Source organism: Geotrypetes seraphini, chromosome 5, assembly GCF_902459505.1.
Source record: "Geotrypetes seraphini chromosome 5, aGeoSer1.1, whole genome shotgun sequence".
Taxonomy (NCBI): domain Eukaryota; kingdom Metazoa; phylum Chordata; class Amphibia; order Gymnophiona; family Dermophiidae; genus Geotrypetes; species Geotrypetes seraphini.
The window spans coordinates 174,173,987-174,192,688 of NC_047088.1; the positions used below are offsets into that span (position 1 = coordinate 174,173,987).

Here is an 18,702-nt window from a genome sequence, read left to right on the forward strand (position 1 = left end):
GCATTGCGCATGCGTGTGCCTTCCCGCTCCACTAGAGGGCACGTCTCCTCAACGTGGTTTTCCGCGGAGCCAGAAAGCCCTGTCTCTCTTCTCTGCGTCGTATCTAAGTGCCTTTCTTGCACCGCAGCTTCTTTCTTGTTTTATTCGGTCGGAAGTTGCTATGCGCTGTGTTTTTCATCTTTTGTCTCAATCGCGACCGGGGGATCCTGTTTTTTTCCTTTGGCCGCCTGGCCTCGCGTGTCCACGGCCTTTTTTTCTCCTTATGTCCCAGCCTGTTACCGGGTTTAAGAAGTGCACGCAGCGCAGTCAGGTGATTTCGATTACTGACCTGCACCGTTGGTGTATCCTCTGTTTGGGTTTTGACCATCCCACCGATTCTTGCCCGCGTTGTGCCACTCTCCAACCCCGGGCTCTTCGTCGTCGGCAGGCAAAGATTGCGGAGCTCTTCAGCATGGAAGGGGACAAGACCTCGACCCCGGCCTCGGTCTCGACGACGGCCTCGGCCCCAAGCAAGTCTCCCTCGACTTCAAAGGCCTCGACGACTCCGGCTGCAAAGTCCTCGGCCACGGGTAAGTCTCCTCTTCCTCCTTCAGGTTCAGCTCAGTTACCGAAGAAGCCATCCTCTGAGTCTCCGGCCACCCAAGCAGTGAGTGCAGTCCTGTCGGCCTCTACGAGACCGCCTCTGAAGCGTGCCTCCACATTAAGGGAATACACTCTACATCGAGGTCGCCCTCATTGGAGCGCAGTGCTGCACCAGTCCGGCCAAATCCCTTGGTCTCGGTGCCGATGTTGGAGGACATGCTTAAGGCTATCCTAACCTCACAGATCTCTTTGGCTTTAGCTCAGCTTGCCCCGGCCTTGACCCCATTCATTGACCAGCCTGAGCTTCGTGCCGAGGGCTACCGAGGAAAGGGGCGTCGGTCTCGACGCTTATCCTTGAGGAATTCCTCGCCTGCTTCCTCGAGGAGGGCTTCTCCCACCGCCTGACCTCGGTCGAAGCACCGGTCGAAGCGTGCCGCTCCTTCAAGGCACCGTTCCGCGAAACGTCCCAGAGACTCTCCCCCTAGGAGGGGTAGAACCCCGGGGCCTCGCATCTCGAGGTCTGTCGAGGCGTCGGCCCTCGTGACAGACCGTCGTCCTCGACGACCTCACATGCCTTCTTGGTCCCCGAGCAGAGAGGCCTCAAAGTCGAGGTCTGCCTCGTAGGAAGGTCTCTTCATCCTTGGGCTCGCCGGGGCTTGCCTCCCGGGTCTCTGTCCCTCGGACCCCGGGTTCCTCACCTTCCAGGCTGTCTAAACGCAGGCATTCATCAACTCCCCCTCGATCCCACAGCGGGGCTTCCTCGACATCGGTGCTTGTGGACACTGATGTACCGGCTCTGTATTCGAAGGAAGCTTCTCCCATGTTCTCTGCTGCCCCGAAGTTCCGCTCAGCTTTGCCTCTCGAGGTGCATTCTGCGGGCAAGACTTCTTCCTTCTCCAGGTTCGTGGTGGACATGGGTAGTGTGCTTCAACTGGACCTCCAGTCTGAATCCAGGTATACCCGGGAATATTTGGAGAAAATGGAACTTCCTCATTCACCGAGGGAGTCCCTTCACCTCCCCTTGAATCCGGTCTTAAAGCAGACCATCTTCCGGAATTTGGAGATGCCGTATGCAATCTCTGCCATTCCGTCCAAGATGGAATCCCGCTATCGGACGGTCCCATGCAAGGGATTTGAAAAGGCTCAACTCTCCCACCAGTCCTTAGTTGTGGAGTCTTTCTTAAAGAAATCAAACCCTTCCAAGGTCTACGCGGCTGTCCCGCTGGGCCGAGAGGGCCGGACTATGAACAAGTTTGGCAGGCGCCTGTACCAAAATTCGATGATGGCAAACAGGGTTTTGAATTTATAATTTCAATTTTACATCCTATCTCAAGCACTGTATCAAATCCATGCCGTCTTTTCAGGATGATTTGGCTATCCATCGCCGGTCCGAATTTCGCCGGCTTCTGGATACGCTGTTGCAGATACGCCTTTACATGCTTCAGGCTACTTATGATGCCTTCGAACTGTCCTCGCGGATCACCGCTTTCGCGATAGCCATGCGCCGTCAGGCCTGGCTCCGCATTGTGGACATGGACCCGAATCTGCAGGACCATCTGGCGAATCTCCCATGCTTGGGCAACGAGCTCTTTGATGACTCCATCGAGGCGGCCACCAAACGCCTCTCGGAACATGAACGCTCCTTTGCCTCCTTGGTTAGACCAAAGGCGAAGCCCACTCCTCCTAAGTCCTACAAGTTGCCACCCTGGTGTTATACCCCAGAAGTCTACGCTGGCCTTTTCTTGGCCGCTGCCTAGGCGTCCGCAGCAGCAGAGGGCTCTTCAAAAGCCTCAGCCCCCTGCTGCGGCTAAGCCGACGCCGTCTTTTTACTATCCCGGGTCAAGCATGCCGCCCCCTTTGTCCTCGAGCCCTCCTCTCTACCCATTGGAGGCCGTCTCCAGTTCTTTTTGTCACCGCTGGGAGCTGATTACATCAGGGAGGGATATTCCCTTCATTTCCGAACGGCACCTCCGAACCTGCCCCCCAAGAGAGTGTCTTTCCAACAGGTTCCAACTTCCCCTCCTGCTCCAGGAGGCTCAAGCCCTCCTGTGCCTCCGAGCAGTAGAGGAGGTCCCTCTGGGCCAACGGGGCACGGGATTCTACTCCCAGTACTTTCTAGTCCCCAAAAAGAACGGGGATTTTTGCCCCATCCTGGACCTCAGAGTGTCAAAACAAATTTCTGGTCAAGAAGAAGTTCCGCATGCTCTCTCTTCCCACGTTATATCCCCTGATGGATGAGGGGGACTGGCTTTGCTCGCTGGATCTCAAGGAGGCCTATACTCGTGTACCGATTCATCCGGCCTCTCGCAGATTCCTCCGTTTCCAGGTGGGAGATCTTCACCTGCAGTATTGGGTCCTCCTGTTCGGGCTCGCATCCTCCCCGAGGGTCTTCACCAAGTGCCTCATTGTGGTGGCGGCGGCCCTGCTGTCGCAGGGCCTTCAGATGTTCCCGTACCTCGACAACTGGCTCATCAAAGCGCTGTCCAGACAGGAGGTTATTGCAGCGACCCAACGGACTATTACCTTCCTTCAGCATCTTTGCTTAGAGGTCAACTTCCCCAAGTCCCAGTTGTGTCCCTCTCAGTCCCTGCAGTTCAACGGAGCGGTGCTGGACACTGTTCACCTCTGCTCTTTTCTGCTTCAGCCTCGACGGGACACACTTGTTCATCTCTGCCGGAGGGTCTCACTTCAGTCAACGGTTTCGGCCAAGCATATGATGATTCTGCTGGGGCACATGGACTTCACCGTTCATGTGACTCCTTTTGTCAGGCTTCACCTCTGAGTTCCTCAATGGACTCTGGCGTCCCAGTGGAGACAGGACTAGGACCCCGCCTCTCAACACATTGCAGTGATTCCCTCCTTGAAGCGATCGCTCCGCTGGTGGATGCTCTCTTCAAATCTTTCCAGAGGTTTTCTCTTTCACTTGTCACCACCGCAGAAGGTCCTAACAACAGACTCCGCCACGTATGCCTGGGGGGCTCACCTCGACGGCCTCCGCACTCAGGGTCTTTGGTCCAGCACCGACCGTTGCTGCCACATCAACCTGAAGGAGCTTCGGGCTATTTTCAATGCTTTGGTAGCCTTTCGGCATTTGCTTCAGGATTGCGTGGTCCTGGTGCGAACGGACAACCAGGTGGCGATGTATTATGTAAACAAGCAGGGGGGGTACAGGATCCCTATCTCTTTGCTGGGAAGCTTTTCGGCTCTGGGAGTGGGCGATACGTCACGACATCTTCCTTCGAGCGATCTACATCCAGGGTCGGCAGAACTGCCTGGCGGACAAATTGAGCTGCCTGCTCCAACCACACAAGTGGTCACTCCACTCTGCATCAGGTGTTCGCTCGCTGGGGGACGCCGCAGATAGATCTGTTCGCCTCCCCCCTCAAACACAAGTTGCCTTTCTTCTGCTCCAGGATTTACTCCCCGGCTCGTCTCGAGGCGGATGCTTTCCTGCGGGATTGAACGGACCAGTTCCTATATGCATTCTCTCCATTTCCTCTGATTCTGAAGACTCTCGTCCAGCTAAAGTCGGTCTGAGCCACCATGATTTTGATAGCTCCTCGGTGGCCCAGACAGCCGTGGTTCTCCCTTCTTCTTTGACTCGGTGTCAGAGAGCCTCTGCTTCTGCCTGTGTTTCCTTCTCTGCTTTCTCAGAGTCAGGGTTTGCTGCTGCATCCCAATCTGTAGTCTCAACACTTAACAGCTTGGTTCCTTTCCAACCTTGGTGCCTCCCTCCTTCAGTTTCTCTCAGTTGGTGAAGGATTACATTACATTACATTAGGGACTTCTATTCCGCCTATATCTTGCAGTTCAAGGCGGATGTTCTCGAGGCCTCTCAGAAGAGTTCCACTCAACAATGCTACTCCCAGAAATGGACTAGATTTGCTGCGTGGTGTGCTACGCACCGCATGGAGCCACTGTCTGCCTCCTTGTCTTCCGTGCTGGATTATCTGTTACACTTGTCTCGGTCTGGTCTCAAATCGACATCTGTTCGAGTCCACCTCAGTGCGATTACTGCCTTTCATCAGCCGCTTGATGGGAAACTGCTCTCTGTCTATCCGATGGTTTCCCGATTTATGAAGGGCCTCTTCAATGTTCAATTTCTGTCCCCGTCACTGCCCTGTCCCCGGACCACCATCCTTTTCACCGCCCCGTCCCCGTCTTCAGCGTTGTCTCCTCTCCATCCCCCCACCCTCAGCACCCTTCACGCGATCCAGCAGCTCCCTCCCGCCAGCCAGTCGTGCAATTCTCTCCCTCCCTCCCTCTTACTTTCTCTTGTGGCAAAACTGGCAATTTGTATAAGGCTATGCGCTGTATTACAGCCGAAGCCTTGAAGTCACATCGGGTTGCCTGCTAGAAAAGTCTCCTCCGATGCAACCGGAAGCAGGAAGTTGCGTTGGAGGAGGGCAACGCGACGCAACTTCAAGGCTTCGGCTGTAATACAGCTCATAGCCTTATAGAAATCGCCAGTTTCAGCAAGAAAAGGTAAGGGAAAAGGAGGGAGGGAAGGAGATGCATGGTCGGCGGGAGAGAGGGAGCTGCCGGATCGAACGCTCGTTCACCACGCATGCTAACCATTCACCACTCCACGGGGCGGTGAATGGCCTTGTCCCAGATCTTGCGGTGACCTTTTTTTTGGTGACCGTTTTGGCGGGTTACCCGTGGCTAGCCGCGGGTAACAACCACTGTGTCATTCTCTAACTCTACCCCATCCCTGATAGCGATAGAGATACTTTTGAGTCTCCTGTGGTTTATGCGGTGGTCTTGGCTATTGTGTGCAGACATACCATGCTGGTTGAAGGCGGTTTAGCCCTGAGAGACTCTCTGGACCATAAAATGGAGGCTCTGCTAAAACTTAGTTTTTGATCTGACTGCCATGCTAAGCAAATTAATGGAAATACAGAGACTGGTGAAGTTTCTGGAATCTGGTGGATTACAGGACCAGAGGCAACATGGATTCACTAGAGGTAGGTCTTATCAGACAGATCTGATCAATTTCTTTGGGTGACCAGAGAATTGGCTAGAGGGAGTGCGGTATAAGTGGTGTATTTAGATTTTAGCAAAGCCTTTGATAGTGTTCCACACAGAAGTCTAATAAATGAACTGAGTGCCCTCGAGATGTGTACCAAAGTGATGGGCTGGGTCAAGAACTAGTTGAGTGGAAAGCATCGCAGGGTAGTGATCAATGGCGATTGCTCTGAGGAAAGGGATATTACAAGTGGTATGCCTCAAGGTTCTGTTCTTGGGCCTATTCTTAACATTTTTATAAACGATATTGCTGCAGGTTATGTAGGGGTGTTTCCTTATTTGCACCTGAAGGTTAGGCCTCTCTGACATCATCAAGCCTGAACCATTGTCTGCAAGAAATCTTTCCAGCATAAACTTTGCAAGAAGAGAGAAAGAAGAACACATCTTTGCTGTTTCTGCCTGATGCATTCTGGGTATGTACCAGAATGGTATTCTAGTCAAGGACATTCATCTATGGCTTCATAATTAGACTGTGTGATTCTTGTGGGAGGTATACTCCTATCCTGTTCTTATCTGTCTAACGGCGCCTGTGTCTCCCAGCATGTATGAGACCTTACACAGAAAGGCTATTCATCTAAGTTCTGTTTCTGGATTGGTCCAAGGAAGTCATCTGACGAGGTCCAAGTGAAAGGTTGCTAATGATAATTAGTCTGTGTCGGGATGCGAGGAAGCTCACATCTTACCACAGGTGTCCTGCACGCATCGCTTTCTTAATAATTTAGACCTGAACAGTTACCTCGTGTGACTCTCTGCCTGAGAGAGAGTGAATCGGACTCTAAACAGCTCTGATTTCCATCACTTCAAGGAAACTTGGCTGCCAATAAATTATAGCTTACCAGTGGCTGATGAACACGTGTGCCTGTAAACAAAGGATTTCCTACGTCTACTAAAGCTGAAAAGAATCGTTTTCCATTTCACCTAATTGTGTGCTGAGGCCTTACTGAATGGTGAGAATAAGGAATTTATTATCTTATCAGCTGGGGTTAGATAAGTGCATCCGATTGTGATACAGGATAAGGTTTGAAAAGCTACCTTGGTGATAACTGTAATCAATTGCTGCTAATCAGGGATTATTATTATTATAAGGAATTGTTTAGTGTGTGTAAGAATTAGTTTACTTAGTTATCTAACAAGTGTATTGTGATAATTATGTACTGAGTTTCATTTGTGTAATCAGATATTTTGTGAACAATGTTTAGATATTGCAGCTGGCTTGTGAATTATATTTTTCTATTTTCATAATAAAAGTATTTCTCATTAGCCTGGGTCTTGTGTCGTATAAATAGACAAAGAAATTTGGACCTGGCAGAGTTTATGGTTTTCCCTAGACAAAATTAATAAACACGTAAATTGTTTATGTAACTGATTAGTATACCATAAAATCTCGCTACAGTTATCAGGTAAGATTTGCCTCTTTGCGGATGATACCAAAATCTGCAATAGTGTAGATACCCATGATGGTGTGAATAACATGAAGAAAGACCTGACGAAGCTTGAGGAATGGTCTGAAATTTGGCAGCTAAAATTTAATGCTAAGAAATGCAAAGTAATGCATTTGGACTGCAAAATCCTGAGGGAACAGTACAGTTTAGCGGGTGAAGAATATAAGTGCACAACAGAAGAGTGGGACCTTGGGTGTGATTGTATGTGATGATCTTCAGGTGGCCAGGTTGAAAAGGTGACAGCAAAAGCTAGAAGGATGCTAGGGTGCATAGGAAGAGGTATGGCCAGTAGGAAAAAGGAGGTATTGTTGCCCCTGTATAAGACTCTGGTAAGACCTCATTTAGAATATTGTATGCAATTCTGGAGACCGCATCAAAAAGTTATAAAAAGGATGGTTGGTCCAGAGGAAGGCTACTAAAATGGTGTGTGGCCTTCATCATAAGGCGTATAGGGACAGACTTAAAGATCTCAATATGTGTACTTTAGAGGACAGGAAGCTCTGGAATGAGATAATATAAGCAATGCCTCCACTGGGTCAGACCCGAGGTCCATCGTGCCCAGCAGTCCGCTCATGCGGCGGCCCAACAGGTCCAGGACCTGTGCAGTAGCCCTCTATCTATACCCCTCTATCCCTTTTTCCAGCAGGAAATTGTCCAATCCTTTCTTGAACTCCAGTACCGTACTCTGTCCTATTACGTCCTATTAAGTTAAGAGGTGATAGGCTCCGGAGTAATCATAGGAAATACTTTTTTACAGAAAGAGTGGTAGATGGGTGGAACAGTCTCCCGGAAGACGTGGTGGAGACACTGTCTGAATTCAAGAAGGCATGGGATAGGCACATGAGATCTTTCAGAAAGAGATAATGGTTACTACGGATGGGCAGACTAGATGGGCCATTTTGGCCTTTATCTGCTATCATGTTTCTATGATGTCTGGTGGCCTGGGCTTGTTTCTGTTGGTCTGTGTGAGTTCATGACCGTGAGTCAGCTAACTGGTCCTTGGTGGATCAGAAAGCGGCCAAGATTGAGTTGGGAGCTTCTTATCTCTCTGATGCCACGTATGATCTTTTGCATACCTTGGTCAAGTCCATAGCTCTTGGAATAGCTACCCACCGAATCCTGTAGCATCAGGGTTGGTCGGCAGATGCAGCATCTAAAGCTAAACTCAGTAAGTTTCCTTTTCGGGGCTCCTTTCTTTTTGGGGAGGAGTTGGATAAGTTAGTTCAGACCTTGAATGACTCTAAAGTGCCTAGTAACTCGAGGTCCGGCCTCGCCAAGCTTCACGTGGTGGTTCTGTCCAAGGATACTTGCGTGATTTTCAAAGGTGCTGCCCTGGCCAGGGTATGTCCTTCTATTTTTTTTATTTTCTTCCAGAGGACGTTTCTTTAAACGCATGTAGTCCTTTCAGGGAGTCCCGCTGGGGGTGAGAGGTTTGCGATTCCTCCAGGGAGCGGCTCTGCAGTCTGTCCAGCCCCATGACTCAATGCGGGTCCTTTCCCCAGTTCCAGTCGGAACTTGGCTGCGGGAGTTTTACCGGGGGTGGGCTGAAATTGCCATGGATCTGTGTGTCCTAGAAGTGAGTCCTGGAAGTGATTCGAGATGATTATGCTCTGGAGTTTGCCCATCCTTTACCAGATTGTATCGTTTCCTCTCCTCTCCTTGTCGGGCTAGTATTCGGATAGCATTGGCAGAAGAGGGCTTTTCACCACACTTCTCAGTTTGTTGGACCTCAAAAGTGGTAGTCCCAGTGCCGACTCAGGAGAATCGCCCTCAGGTACTTCATTTACTTTGTGGTGCCCCAGAAAGAAGGGTCTTTTTGGCTTAATTTGGATCTCAAAGGTATCAACAGAGCTCTCCGGGTTCCCTCTTTTCGGATGGAAACCCTAACATCCTTAATTCTTGCAGTCTGAAAAGACAGGCTGCCGATCTTTTCATAAACTGACCTCACAACGACCCAATTGCTGTATATAATATCAGTTTATTAGCAATAAGCAAAAGGCAGCTTATGTGAAACAACAAAGTACAGCACATTGGGCTAAAAGGATAACATACATACAAAGTATCCAGCTTCTGTTCATGGATACATCTTCTCTCTGTTATGCCAGCCGACATGCCACTTATATACTTTAGTTCAGTAGACTAGGGGACCACCTAGTTACAGATTACATACTCGCTTTCCATTGGTTTGTCACATGCAACATTTCTATTGGCTGTATGGTCTATACACTTATCATAGAGCCATATTGAAGTATGACGTCACCTAGTGTCAAAACTGACCTCTCTATTCCCCTGACACTGCATTCCTAATACTAAGGTCAATAATTTCTGAGAGCAGCCCCCCCCCCCCCCCCACCTTTGTCCTGAGCTTGATTGTGTAGTTCTGCCAATAGTTCTGATAATTCTTTGGTAGGACATTTTATCCTGTACTGTTATCCAATGATGTCACAGTCAGCAGATCTCTGCCAGTTACTAGAGCAAAGGTGAATCTCTCCTAGAGCATATTGTCTCCTGCTGACAGGGAGAAATAAGATTATCCAGAAACTTGAATTCAAAAGCACAGTCTCTCTTAGAAATATAACTTTATGAGGGTCTCAGGGGTCTTCACCTACATTTTCATGCAGGTCTTATTCCTGATTCTTCCTCGAGTCCAGCCTGGGGAATTTCTGATTTCTCTAGACCTGACAGAGGCCTTACTGCATGTTCCCATTTGGGCCTCCCAGCAGTGATTCCTTCGCTTTGCCATCTTGGAAGATCATGATCAGTTTTGTGCGCTTCCTTTTGGACTGGTCACGGCGGACCTTCACCAAAATTAAGGTGGTGGTAGCAGCGGCCTTGTGCAAGGAGGGCATTCTGGTTCATCCCTATCTGGACTACTGATTTGTGAAAAGTTGTTTCAGGAGAGCTCCAAGGTTATGACTCAGGTTGTCGAGTTTCTGCTGCCCCTGGGCTGGATGGTCTACCTATCCAAGAGCCGTTTGACTCCGTCTCAGTGCTTAGAATATCTTTGACACCAGTTTAAGGAGGGTGTGCACATTGCAGGCACAGATTTGCTTCCTGATGTTTTGTCGCTGCCCTCGGGCGCAGGACTTTCTGCAGGTCTTGAAGTCGATGGCAGACTCCCTGGAAGTGGTCTGGTGGCCTCAGACTCGCATGCATCCTCATCAGTATACGCTTCTTTGGTGGTGTTCGCAACAGATTAACGATCTGGTCTATCTCTTCGGGGTTTAGTTCGCCGCAGTCTGCAATGGTAGCTACAGGCTTCCAATCTGATTCAGGGAGTGAGCCTCCTGGACAGTGCTTCTCACAGATGCCAGTCTCCTCTGTTGCGGGAGCTCAATGTCTCGGTTGCTTGGCTCAGGGCAGCTGGTCACTGGCAGAAGCATTCTGGTTGATCAATGTTCTGGAGACCAGAGCCATTCAGCTACCATTGGTGGCGTTCTAGCCCTTGCTTGAGGGCAAATCAGTTTGAGTTCTTTCCAAGAATGCCACAGCGGTGGCCTGTGTCAGTTGTCTGGGGCACCAGGAGTCTTTTGGTGGGTCTGGAGATCTCCCTCCTCATTGAATGGGCGGAGGCTCATCTTCTACGCATCTTGGTCTCCCGCTAGCCGGAGTGGACAGTGTCCATGTGGACTTTCCCATTTGTCATGCTCTGGATCCCAGTGAGTGGTGTCTTGAGCTGGAGGCCTTCGAGTTGATTGTTCAGTCCTGGTGTTGGCCAGTCATGGACTTCATGGCTACAAGTGTCGACACCAAAGCACTGAGGTTCTTCAGTTGGTGAAGGGATTGCCATGCCGAGAGGCTGGATGCTCTGGTGCAGACTTGGCCAATGTCTGGCCTGATAATGTCTTTCCTCTGTGGCCTCTGGTGGGCAGAGTTCTTCTTCAGATTGCTTGATATTCAGGCTGCGTGATCCTGGTGGCTTCAGATTGGCCCAGGCACGCATTGTGCACAGATCTGGTTCGTCTGCTCATGGCAGATCCTCTCCCACTGCCCCTCGCCTGATCTTCTGACTCAGGGTCCCATTCCAATGTTCAATCAGGGTCCTCTTTGTCTTACGACTTGGCTCTTGAGAGGGTGTGCCTAAGGAAGTCAGGATGTTTTGATAAGGTATCTCCACTCTCTTAGGGTCTCGGGAGTATTTCGTCCTCTTGGGCCTCTGCGTGTTTGGCATCTCTATGAGGAGTGGTGTTCCACATGGGGGGTTGAGTTCCTCTGTACTGCTTTGCCTCAAATCTTGAAGTTTCTGCAGGTTGGCCTGGAGCACGGCCTTGCCTGGTCTTCTCTTTAGGTACAGATAGCTGCTTTGTTGTCATTTCGAAGTCTCTTGCATGGTTGACGGTTGACTGTTTCTCCAGATGTGATTGGATTCCTGAGAGCTGCAAAATTGCTCTGACTGCCTGTCAGGCCGCTGGTTCCTGCATGGGATCTCATTCTGATTCTCTCTGTGCTTGTTTGTCCTCTCTGTTCCTGCACGTTGATGGACCTTACTCTTAAGGCGGTCTTCCTGGTGGCCATTGCTTCCCTGAGACGGTTTTCTGAGTTGCAGGCAGCCCACTCCCTCCTTTTTTCCCAAAGTTATTCACTTTTTCATGTCAACCAAACCGTGATCCTCCTACTCTTGGGTAGTCGGGAGGACTCTTTTTAGCAGAGACAATTGCACAAATTGGATGTCTGTAGGGTCCTTTGCTCTTATATTCAGCAGACCCAGGAGTTCTGGAAATCAGTTTGTCTCTTTATCCTCCTTGCGGGTCCTCGTAAGGGGGACGGTGCTTCCAAGACTACCATTGCACGCTGGATCAAGGAGGCTTATCGCTTCGGTGTACTTTCAAACGAAACCTGTTCCGGAATTTCTCAAAGCTCATTCCACTCAGGGTTAGGCAGCCTTTTGAGTTACATCTTCTTTTATGCCTCCGGTGGATATATGTAAAGCTGCGGTTTGGTCTTCTCTCTATTCCTTTGTTTGCCACTAACGTGTGGACGTTCAGGCTCGTCGAGACACAATGTTTGGTGAGCGTGTTCTAGTGGGGGTCCCATTCATGATGGGTACTGCTTTGTTACATCCCATATGTTTCTGTGCCAGTCTGGAGGGACAATAAAGAAGGAAAAATTAGGTCCTTACCTGCTAATTTTCTTTCTTTTAGTTCCTCCAGACCGGCACAGAACCCCCGCCCTGTCATGTTACTTTGTGTTTTTCGCAGCATACAGTTTATTTTTTTTTTCTGCGGGTGTTTGGTTGTTGTTGGTTTTTGGAGAAGTTACAAAGGCAGCATCTTTTGGTTCATCTGGTTTTGCTGGCGAGCTGTTGTGGGAAAGGTTGTTATTCTAATCAGTATCCAACAGTGTTTTACTGGTCCGTTTGGGCTAGGCTTATGTCGTCGCCATGCGAGTGTGGAGTCATCTGTTCTGGAATATGCCTAGTTTATTTCTGCTTGGCTATTCGTAAAGACTGATTGTAAGAGGGACTGCACAGCCCATGTGTACTGATGTCAAAAGTTAGTGTCTCAATACCTGCTGGATGAGCAGTGTAAACCCATCTGTTTCTGTGCCAGTCTGGAGGGGACTCAAAGGGAAAAAAATTAGCAGGTAAGGACCTAATTTCTCTTTCCAGTGCAATAAGTGAGACATTTTAGACCAGAGTTTCTCAACTTCTTCAAGCTGAGTACCCCTGCCCAGGCTGTGCCCCAGACACCACCCTCATAATAATAGTACTAATTGTAATGCAACTTCTTCCATTCATTTTTCATATACACACCATATAATCTAATTAATACATAATGGTAACCACAAAGCACACGGTACGCAGAGAAAATGTTAATTATCATTTATATTCTTTTTTTTTTTTTCAAAGAGGTCATGGCAGATAAATTTAAAATATGCAATGTCACCTTAGTAACAACTATAGAAAATTAGACAAATAATAGTGCAAAATATAGACAGCAGATATAAATTCTCAAAACTGACACATTTCGATCACTAAATTGAAAATAAAATCATTTTTCCTACATTTGTTGTCTGTTGATTTCATAAGTCTCTAGTTGCACTTCATTCTGACTGTGCATCCAATATTTCATTCTTTCTGTCTCCTGCACACTCCTCTTCCCTGGACCTCATTCTCTTCCCCCAACCAACATCTTTGTCCCTCCATGGGTTCAACTTTTTTCCTCTTTCCTCCACACCTATTGGTAACATGTCTCTCGCTCTCGCTCATTGTCCATCAGTCTTTCTCTCATTCCCTGCCTTGCTGTAAAGGGAATGGGGAAAAAGAGAGAGAGATCCAGGGTGCATTTCTACTGCCACATCCAACATTTTTCCCTCTCTCATCCGCCAGATCATATGCAGCATTTTTCACCAATGTCCACCAGCTCCATGCCCATTGCTCCTTCTATTGCCCTTCTCCATCACCATGCCACATCTCTCCCTCCATCACTATGTCCAACATTCCTCCCCCTTGCATCCCCTTCAATCTGTTCCTATGTTCTCTCTCTACCACCATATCCAACATTTCTCCCTCTCATCCTTCTCTTCCCCATGTGCACCATCTCTTTCCCTCTCACACACTCATGCCCAACAATTCTCCCTTTCTGTTCCCTCTCTTCTGTGTCCCGAGATCGTGCCCTTCCAGCCTTAGTTCCAAAATCATGCCCCTCCCATGTCCCAACGTGCTCCTTCCCCCCACCCCTCTCCTTTCTCCCTTTGTCCCAAATTGCCTCTCCCTTACTTGCTTGAGCCACATTCACTTCTTTCAGAGCCGCCTAGCTGGGCTGCTCCTTCTGCCTTCACTGGTACTTGTTGCAGGGACACACAAGCAGCAGTTCTTGCACTGCGCATGGCTAACCCACAAGCCTTCCCTCTGGCGTCAACTTACAAATATAAGCTTTACATATGATAAGATTAGCTCAGAGACATGGAGGGATCCTTTGGAGGCAAAAAAAACCCCGCCACCTCCCCACCCAATCATGCTTGATCCTCCATACTCTTAAGCTTTTTTAAGAGTTTAAAAAAAAAATGCAGTAACATAAGAATTGCTGCTGCTGGGTCAGACCAGTGGTCCATCGTGCCCAGCAGTCCGCTCACATAGCGTCCCTTTGGTCAGAGACCAGCGCTCCAACTGAGACTAGCCCATAAGAACATAAGTGCGTTAAATGAGTGAAAAATCACTTACCTAGAGCTTGGTTTCAATGTGAACATATATCGTGCTACTGCTTCAGGAAACCAAACAGCTGATAAATCAATCACATTTATAGTTGGCAGCAATAAGTGATGTATAAATCCTAAAAGATGAAAAGAAAGTGACAACCATGTAAAATACGTAATAGTGAAGAAAAATAAACAAAACTTAAAACAAAGCAGTTGTAATGAGGCTTAAAGATACTTAAACGTTGGTTACCTTTCAAAAACGGCTTCTGTTCTGAACGACGCTCCAAAGCACTGCTTAAAGGCAAAACAGACGCCAACTTCAAAGAGTTTAAAAAGCACAGCTCATCATTACGTATGCTGCGTGATGATGTTAGGTAGCATTTCCCAATTGAATTGAAAAAGCAATGTTGTATAAACACCGTAAATGACAGCTAGTTAAACAAAAGCCGACCAAATAAGATGTTTTGTGTAAACACTAAAAGTGACAGCTGGTTGAACAAAAGCAGATTATAAAAAAGCTTGCCACTCGAGTTCACTGTTTAATCCTAAAGGGGTTAACGTTTGCAATTTAAAAATCCAGCATTGTTCCTTGTGCCATAACACGTGTGCCAGATTACCCCCACGAGGTAATGATGGAACTTCCAACACTGAAAAACAAAGACGCTGCAGAGTGTTGAAAATCAGTCCAGTGCTGGACTAATGGTGCTGTCATAACTTAAGTATTGATTCTGCTCAGATGTTCACTGATCCATAATCGTATACTCCGTACATTCCCTAACTGTGATACTATATAGTATTCATTTGTGCTTCCCTGTCTTTTTGACTGTGTTCCCCTGACGTCATCAAGAAGGTTTCCGGATCAGTTACGTGCAGTATGAAAGAGCCGCTATCGCGTCCTTCCAACAAGTGCCACTGAAGGCAGGAAGGAGTTAACTGGGATCCCCCGCTGCCCCGAAGGCTTTCCTCCGACAGTTCTGACATCGGAGGGAAGTCTTTTGGATCGGCTTCGGGTAGGAAAGAGGGATCCCCGACAGAGTCGGACAGGCAAACAATATCCTCAGTGGCCAGTGCTGCTTACCCCCAACAAGCGACTCACATACTCTTAAAGGTGCACGTACTGTGTGGTGTTATGACAGTTGGGTAGTGTCCCCATGGCAGCCATACCATCTGCAGAAGGAATCCATTCTGGATTTTTTTCTCTGTGCCTCTGCTGTATTTCACTGTGTTCTCTAGCTTCACCTACAGTTTTTTCCTTCTGCACACATGACAGCAGGAGTGTCTTTATTATTTTATTCAATGTTTTTAGTCCTTTTTTTCGGGATTCTTGTGCTTGGAGCATTTCTTCAGCTTTGCCTGTATTGAGAACACACATACTTCAGTCTGTAGCTGACAGGCTAATCCCAGTGGGTACCTGTCAGCCAGCCAGCCTGCTGTTTGCAGTTGATGATCTACTGTATTTTTCGCTCCATAATATGCACCTGACCATAAGACGCACCCTAGATTTGGAGGAGGAAAAAAAACAAACATTCTAAACCAAATTCTCCTTGTCAGGCTCTGCACCTTATTCCCCCCCCTGCCAGGCTCTGTTCCATGTCCCCCCTCTGGTGGTCTAGTGGTAGGCAGGGACAGAGCAGGCAGGCTTAGTGGCAGGCAGGTCCCATACCCCTCACGTACCCTAAATCATCCCCATATACCCCCCAGTACCTTAAATCATCCCCCATGCCCCCTATGGACCCCCAGTACCTTTTTTAATCATGACCCCCATACCTTTTTAAATCCCTCCTCCCTAGATGGCTATCCTGGTATTTTAAACATCCCCCCACCCCCTGGTACCTTGATGCAATCCTGGTGGTCCAGCGCTGCATCGGCAGCCTCCCCTGCTGGACAGCCACCCAAGTTCCCATCTGCCGCGGCAGTGAGAGGCAGGCGCGAGCCCTGAGCGCACCTGCCTGGTCTGGTGCCACCGCCCGAATGGTGTCAGCTCGGTCCAACGCTGCTTCGGCAGGCTCCCCCATCTGCGCCGGAAGTGAAAGGCAGATGCGAGCCCCAACCGCGCCTGCCTGGTCCTGCGCCGACGCTCGAATGGTGCCGTCAGCTCCCTCGAGTCTCGCGAGAACAGACAGAACCATTTGGGCAGCGGTGCAGGACCAGGCAGGCGTGCTCAGGGCTCGCGCCTCCCTGGCAGATGGGGACTCCGGCGGCCATCTAGCAGGGGGGCCTGCCGTTGCAGCGCTGGACCACCAGGATTACATCAAGGTACCGGGGATGGGGGTGCATGGTATTCGCTGCATAAGACACACCCTTATTTCCACCCCCTTTATGGGGGTGGAAAAAGTGCGTCTTATGGAATGAAAAATATGGTAATCTTCATTCTTGAGCAGAACATTTTTTGCTGAACTTGATTGCCATGGGTGGCTCTTAGTGCTTGGGTACTGTGGAGCTAGAGAGCACAGTGAAGTATGGCAGAGGCACAGAGAAAAATCCGGAGTGGATTCTTTCTGCAGATGGCATGCAACCATCTGTCTAGAACAGTGGTTCCCAACTCTGTCCTGGAGGACCACCAGGCCAATCGGGTTTTCAGGCTAGCCCTAATGAATATGCATGGAGCAGATTTTCATGCCTGTCATGTCCATTATATGCAAATCTCTCTCATGCATATTCATTAGGGCTAGCCTGAAAACCTGATTGGCCTGGTGGTCCTCCAGGACAGGGTGGGGAACCACTGGTCTAGAATGTCTCCTAGAAACATGATGGCAGATAAAGACCAAATGGCCCATCCAGTCTGCCCATCCGCAGTGACCATTATCTCTCTCCCTCTCTCCTGTCTTGTATTCAGACACTTTGTCATTTGTCATTCAGCAAATTGAATTTCTCAAAAATTGCCAAAGGATCTCCCTATGATCCCCTCCCCCACCTCCCTTCAAAGATAGCACTCCTCTTGCCAACTCCTCCGCATCCCCTCAAGGGCTTGCCATCAGCTGATTGCTGCAGGGGAATCTCCAGGGATTCACATACAAAAAAAAAAAAGCTGTAAATAATTCCCAGTGGCACAAGTGCAAAAAGCTTTCTTGTATGGAGAAAAAGCCTCCAGAACCCCGTTGGGGAGGAAAACCTCCTCTTAACTAGAGAGGGCATTTTGCTTCATAAGCACAAAAACCTCTGAAATCCTATGTTTATTTCAAAACTTTATTTTTTGGCTTGTGTGGCAACAAGAAGCTCTATGTCCCGCCAAAGTTGACCACAGCCCTTGAAATCCCTCCCCCCCCAATCCCCCTCCAAAAATGGCACTCCTTCCAAGCTCGACTGCCCCCATTCCTCCTGTACCTTTTGCATGAAAAATCTGCAGAAGAAATGCCTACTCTCTCCTGCCAATAGGGGCCGCCTCTTCAAAATGGGATGCATTGAAAGGGGCCTTAGGCACCCCAGCCAATTAGGGCCATAGGCTCACCTCAGTGCAGTGGTCTCAAACTCAAACCCTTTGCAGGGCTAAGAGCTCTAAATAAAATAAGGTTTTATATCTGTTTTACTACTTAATGTAGCATCCATTAACACTATAACAGAGCATAACTTAATTGTAGTGTTGGGGATTTTTCCCCATCTCCTAAAACAAATAAATTATGCCCTATTGGAAACCATAGGAGGGACCTACCTAGACACTACCAGGTCTACCCACTGCACTCGTACAAAGACCCACTCATTCACTTAACATACAAAAAACAAGAAAAAAAGTGGAGAAAAAGCCTCAGTTCATCTTCATATGGCAAAAAACTCCACTTATAAACAACCATTAAGCAAGGTCCAAAATGTATCAGTTCATTCAGCAGCTTCTATGTGTGTGGATGTGATCAGTTGGAGCACTTGGAGAGCCTCTACAGTTGCTAGTGGACTAGGCTGGAATCATTCCCCTGACACAGCTCAGCGAAACGGAGGTTTCCTCTTCGGGAAAGAGTGGCTGCGGGGCCAGGCAGGCTTGCACTTTTTGGATGCATGGAAGACAGCCTGGACATCGTTTGCAGCTAAGTTTGTTTGTTTTTTTTTCCTTCTTACCATTGACTGTGTTTGAGACTCATATGTGCTGCTTGCTTTACTCACATTTTTTTGGAAGTTTTGTAATTTGACGTGCTAGAGTTTTTTTGTTTTTTTGTTTTTTTTTAGGTGGTTCCTATGAGGGCTACTATAGTGTTTCTCACTTCTGAGTGAACTGATACATTTTGAACCTTGCTTAATGGTCGTTTATAAGTGGAGTTTTTTACCATATGAAGATGAACTGAGGCTTTTTCTCCACTTTTTTTCTTGTTTTTTGTGTGTTAAGTGAATGAGTGGGTCTTTGTACGAGTGCAGTGGGTAGACCTGGTAGTGTCTAGGTAGGTCCCTCCTATGGTTTCCAATAGGGCATAATTTATTAGTTGTAGGAGTTTTGTATGTCCTTCCTGAGATTTTTTTTTTCCCCCCATCTCCCTCCTGGTTATGTCTGTTATTACAGTGCTACTTGATTGCTTTTGTACAAACTGAG

The 18,702-nt window shown here is 48.4% G+C and overlaps 1 protein-coding gene across 4 annotated transcripts in view; it reads left to right on the forward strand.

The window, feature by feature from the left end:
* HSPD1 (heat shock protein family D (Hsp60) member 1) overlaps positions 1 to 18,702 on the forward strand; it is a 111,913-nt gene that overhangs the window by 52,268 nt on the left and 40,943 nt on the right. The window lies entirely within an intron of this gene.